This window comes from Littorina saxatilis, unplaced genomic scaffold (genome assembly GCF_037325665.1).
Source record: "Littorina saxatilis isolate snail1 unplaced genomic scaffold, US_GU_Lsax_2.0 scaffold_2382, whole genome shotgun sequence".
Classification (NCBI taxonomy): Eukaryota; Metazoa; Mollusca; class Gastropoda; order Littorinimorpha; family Littorinidae; genus Littorina; species Littorina saxatilis.
Window position 1 is genome coordinate 10142 of NW_027127437.1, and position 5958 is coordinate 16099.

The following is a 5958-nucleotide window of genomic DNA, read 5'->3' on the forward strand; positions in this document are numbered from 1 at the left end:
TGAAATGACTATTCCAACTTGGACCCAAATTCCAACCTTGCGCACGGCCGATTCTAGAATGGACCAGCAACAAGGGTTTCATTCTAGAATGGCACCCCTGTACTTGCGCAGGGTTAGAATTCCAACCTGGACCCGGTCCATTCTAGAATGAAACCGGATTCTAAGTTCGCGCAGAACATATATACGACTTGTGTCTGTGTGTGTGTGTGCGTGTGTGTGTGTTTGTTTGTGTGTCCTTATGTGTGTGTGTGTGTGTGTGTGTGTGTGTGTGTGTGTGTGTGTGTGTGTGTGTGTGTGTGTTCGCGATGCACGGCCAAAGTTCTCGATGGATCTCCTTCAAATTTGGTGGGCATATTCAGGTTGACCCCGGACACAACCTGGTCGATGAGAATTTTCAACACGTGCTCTCAGCGCGCAGCATTGAACCGATTTTGGTTTTTCTGTTCATCTTCCCAGATCCATTCCCACTAACTCTTCCTTATCTTTTCCATTGTTTTGCGTTTATCTCCCTTCCTTCGTGTGGCGTCAATCCATATTCCCGTTACTATTTTTAGAAGGTCACTGCACGTAACTATTTTTAGAAGGTCACAAGATCAGTACAATTCGAAGTTGTGAAAGTTTAAAAAAAGAAAAGCCCGGAAGCAGGGTCACGCAAGGGTCGTAGCAGACGACGGTTTATGCATATCGCCAGTTCTTCTCAACAGTCAAACGCCATCGCTAGAGTTCTTGTGAACCACAGCTGTTTGTTTCGTGCATAAAAACGTGCTATTGCAGATAAGCTCACATCGAGTCGCATTCAATTTACTAACTGACGACTACATTGTGGAAAAAGGAAACTGGATCACACGGGTTCACGATGGCTCAGGGGTAAGATAAACCACGCAAAAATAAATTCTTTGAAAATTGTTCGCTCTTTACGGAGGGCACCTAGGATGTTCTCAAGCGGTGAGTGTTTAAATTGAAGGGTGTTTGTACTGTGTGTAAAGCCTGACCGTATCTGTGATGGTTTACGGGAGGCTTACTGAGCCTTTAATCACATTGCAGTACAACAGTTCTTGAATAATGAAGCGACTTGACGCGGCCAAATTAACAGTTTTCGCTTCTTGACTGACATCGTCACCAATTAAGCAAAGGCCAGAAACTAAGTTTAGGGGTCAGGTTTGAGCCATACGTTGCGGTGGTGTTGATTTCCTTTGAGAGTGTACTGTTAACACTTTTTGGTTTCAGAATTGGTCTAAGTGTGACCCTTGGTTGTGGTGTGAAGACTGCTGCAGCAAGCAATGCCATGGAGATATTTTGGGTATATGGAGTGCACTGAACAGAGGGAAGAGAGAGAGAGAGAGAGAGAGAGAGAGAGAGAGAGAGAGAGAGAGAGAGAGAGAGAGAGAGGGAGAGAAAGAGAGACTGAGAGACTGAGAGCATGTGACTGCATGTGCGTGTGTGTGTGTGTGTGTGTGTGTGTGTGAGTGAGTGAGTGTGTGTGTGTGTCGTGTTTTTCCTTTCGCCACTCTCAGTTGCAAAGGAGACACAACGAGTTGTGTAGGTTCTGTAGATTTATTAACAGCTGGAACAACGGTGACAATATCTCTCAGCACAGTGTAAGAAAGAACAAGTGCAAGACTGGTAAAGAACAACAATACTTATATAGTTAATGGACATACGAGAATATTCGGGAAACATCGACACTAATCTGGTTAGATCTACACAGTTCCATCTGTCCGATGAGCGTCAAACACTGTACAAAGGAAGACGTGGAACTTGCGAAGAAAATGCGAAAAAGTGTTTGTGGGTTATCGTCCCTAATTACATGCTGGCGGCGAAAACAAAATGGCGGATCGCGTAGGTACCGATCGCGTGCGTGGTGGTGGTAAATTGTACTCGGCTTTTTGTTGCAAGAACGCCCGTTGCAAACAGAGCTGCTTCGGGAAAACGTTCCACAAGTTCCCTAAAGAAGAAAAAAAGGTGGGTTGTGCAGTGATTATTTCATCAGGTTTACCTTCTTCAGAATGAGAATGAATGCAATGGCTCGAGTCAACTCACTCAGTAGACTACAGCGTCAGCGAGTACTTACGACTGTGAGTGTGAGTCAGCAGTCAGTACAAAACAACAGTTTACACTTGATGACAAACTACCCGTGGGCATATTTGCCGAAACCTTTATCAAACCTTGCTTACGGGAAAACTACAGTACAAAGGTACATCACTCATCCGTTTTGCGTTCCGGCAGAGCGTTAGATTTAGACTGAAGATCTGATTTAGCTTTTTTTGTCTTTCCTTTTTGCTTAGTTTAACAATAACATTGTTGTTTTTATTGTCAAACTAGGTGCAGAATATGGATGCAATTCACAAGGCGAGAGGACTTTGAAAAGCTGCAGCCAGCTGATGTTCAAGGTCTCAAGCTTTGTACTGATCACTTTGAGGCCAACCAGTAAAACAATCCTGCAGAGAGGATCACTTGTGTGGAATGCTGTCCCGACATTGTTTGCAGTGCCCAATCCACCACCGAAGGTTATTTATTTATTGGTTTTAGGTTTTTGCAAATCAAAGAAGCACACTAATAAATGCAGGTTGAGTAATGACAAGTTTGAGGCTGATGTAAGAATTGAAAAAAACCAGCATTGTTCCCATCAAATAATGCCTGTTTGCATTTAGCGCAAAATAATGATAAGGCCAACAAAAAAACGTTACTTATTTTGGATTGACGTCTTGATTATGATGATATGATGAACTTATTTTGCCAAAAAACAGCCCCAAATGGCAAAAAAAGTATAGGGTCGGCGTCAACAACAAAAAAGTTGTATGTTTCTGGTCACCTGACCCTACCTATGTTTTCCCGATGACCCTAGACTTTTGTTTTTGCATTTTCAAAAATAAAAGTGGTATTCGAAAATCACTTGTTTTCCTGTTTTTCAACAAAATAAGTTAAAAAGATGGTTTAAAAAAAAAGTTTAGAAAAAAAATCTCCACCTTTAGTCATGTTAGGCCACACAAAAAGTCTGTTAAAGGTAACATAAGCCCCCCCAAAATAGCGTCGGTAGGTCGGCTTTTTATTTTTGTATTTTAGCCATCTGAATATTTTAATTTTATTTTTTAATGCCCCAAAAAAGTCTAGGGCCGGTGGGAAAAAAATAGGGTCGGTCCGGATATCGTAAACAGATTATTTTTTGTTTTGCCTTACCAGAAACATACACTTTTTTGTGTGGCCTAAGACCAATGCCATGAAATTGGGAGAATTGTTTCATTGGGACTGGGTGTTGGTTGTGAGTTTGTCAGTTAAAGAGCTGTGCATTTGCAGGTTGCTAGTGGGAGGAAGCCACCATCGCAAAGGGTAGCTACAAATGAAGCCAGCACCGACCTGTCGCCTGATGCACAAATTGTTCAACCAGGTAAGAGATTTTTAACCATGAAGAACACCCTGACATCAAAAAATGTTTAAACCCATCCATTACATAGTTGATAATTGCTGTATAGGGTGACGGGCGCTGTGGTGGGGTGGTAAGACGTCGGTCTATTAACTCGGAAGGTCGAGGGTTCGAATCCCGGTCGCGGCCGCCTGGTGGGTTAAGTGTGGAGATGTTTCCGATCTCCCAGGTCAACTTATGTGCAGACCTGCTAGTGACTTATCCCCCTTCATGTGTACACGCAAGCACAAGACCAAGTACGCACGAAAAAGATCCTGTAATCCATGTCAGAGTTCGGTGGGTTTTAGAAACACAAAAATACCCCGCATGCTTCCTCCGAAAGCGGCGTATGGCTGCCTAAATGGCGGGGTAAAAACGGTCATACACGTAAAATTCCACTTGTGCAAAAAAATGAGTGCGTGTGAAAGTTTCAGCCCACGAACGCAGAAGAAGAAGAAGAAGAAAGCTGTATAGGGCGGATGCATGGATGGATGAAATTGTACCTGTAGTTCCCACACGTAAAGATGTTATTTTATGTGTTTTGTGTGTGTGTTTTCTTTTTTAGATGACATTCAGGCGATCCTGGAGGACATAGGATGTAAAGCATCAAAGTCGTCATCCTCCCCATCCCCTCGTGAAGCGGAACTTTGGCAGAAGGTCAACAAACTGAGGAGCAAGGTTTTCCGATTAGAAAAGAAAACGATGGAACCCCGTGTAAAACGAGCGAGTAAATTAGCCAAGCCTCCCAAGAAAGACTTTGTAATAGAACAGTTGTCTCATATATATTATCAGGCGAGGCGAGCTATTTTGCCATTTATGCCTGTTACATATTTACTGGTTATCTGCTGCTGTGTCCAATCCTCGCAGAGACGGGAACGCATGTTACCAAGGAGCTGAAGGAGAGTCGATGAGATGAGAGAATGTGATTAACAATTGCCAACTCTCTCCGTACAAAGAGGGTCCAAAGTTGTATCAAAATATAGATGGTCGGCAATTCAAAATAAAAAAAGACAATAGACAAAACATGTACTTCGGCTCATAGAGCCTTCTTTAATTTTTGACTCATTAAGTCCATGCTCCGAGAGTCCTTTTTTTAATTTTGAATTGCCTACCATCTATATTTTTATACATTTTCAAAAAGATTCAACAGTCACCTTCCGTTATTCTTGAACTTGGCTATCCCAGCCTTACCTCAACATTCGATATTCCTGTGATATTTTTGACGTAAAATCAATTTTTACTGTAAAACTCTTCGGCAAGAGGATTGGTCCAAGCAAACAAATAATAAACTTGTTAAGATTTTTCCTGATATTTCCGATCAATTGCCTATGGTTTTATTTAGCTAAAAGATTCAAACGTCACACCTATGACTCATGGCTATTTTTAAGGGGGGAGTAGCATCCCTGGTGTGTTGTTTGTGATGTACCTTTTAGTCTGTTTACAGTAACATAGGCACACAAAAAGAGGGTCGGTAGGTCGGCTTTTCTTATTTTTTTATTTTTATAACCATCTTTTTAAATTATTTTGCAAAAAAACAGGAACAAAATTGATTTTTTTTTTCTTTTTCTTTTTCTCCAAATGCCAAAAAAAAGTCTAGGGTCGGCGGGGGAAAAATAGGGTTGGTCGGGATACCGTAAACAGACTATTTTGCTTTGTTTTGCCTAAGCAATGACTAACAAACTTTCTTTAGGGTCTGACATTGTATATACTATACAATTTTGGGGGTATTAACTAAATACATGTATACAGTTTTTGATTCCTTTTATACTTTTTCACAAATTAGCTCCCCTCCCCCCCCTTTTCTTTTTGTAGTCTGCCCTGGGGGCGGGAGGTCTCCCAATTTCGGTTTCTAGGGTCACCTTATGCTTCCATATGAGCTGAGAACTTAATTTAAAATGGGCCTCGATTTTGTTTTATTTGTATTTTGTAATTGTGCCTTTGTCCAGTCACATGATTTCACTTTGTACTTAAAAACTTGGCACTGTCATCATTTATTGCTATTTATTGTTCAGTTGTTCAGTATTTATTGCTATTGGGCATCAGTTGTTCAGTTGCCCTGTTTCGAATGAGCCATGCATGCATTATGGATGTGTTTAGCGAATTGGGATACCTAAAGCAATGTAAAAGAAACAATGTGAAGCAAACATATAGCACCAAATAAAATAACCGAATCAGAATGGAAACTTCTTCGGTGTGTGTGTGTGTGTGTGTGTGTGTGTTTGCTGTTTTAAATACCGAAAATGTGAAAATAAAGCAAGTCACAGCATGAGAAAGATCGACTGTACTAGTCATGACAAAGCAGGAGACAGTCTGGTCAGCATGTAGAAAAGGGCAATAACTCGTATTTAGCCATTCTCATTTCTAAGCATGCCCAATGAGGAAGTTATCCTTCTTCCCATTGTAGTTTCTTTGTGAGCGTCTACGCTTACGTCATGAGTGACTGCGCACTTAATCAAAGTAAGTTCCATAATGTTCTTTATCCTTCCATTCGATTCCAGTGGTATCTAGCGATCTCCACAACAGTATGTGTGTGTGTGTGTGTGTGTGTCAGTGTGTGT

The 5958-nt window shown here is 41.4% G+C and overlaps 1 long non-coding RNA gene across 3 annotated transcripts; it reads left to right on the top strand.

The window, feature by feature from the left end:
- The first annotated feature begins 1480 nt into the window (after positions 1 to 1480).
- On the top strand, positions 1481 to 5577 carry LOC138955897 (uncharacterized). Of its 3 annotated transcripts, none has more exons than XR_011452420.1 (3): positions 1481 to 1962; positions 2323 to 3385; positions 3966 to 5577. It is a non-coding gene; the product is annotated as an uncharacterized lncRNA (long non-coding RNA). The 3 variants fall into 3 exon arrangements; XR_011452419.1 differs by having other exon boundaries at positions 1499 to 2507; positions 3295 to 3385; XR_011452418.1 differs by having other exon boundaries at positions 1481 to 3385.
- The last annotated feature ends 381 nt before the right edge of the window (positions 5578 to 5958 follow it).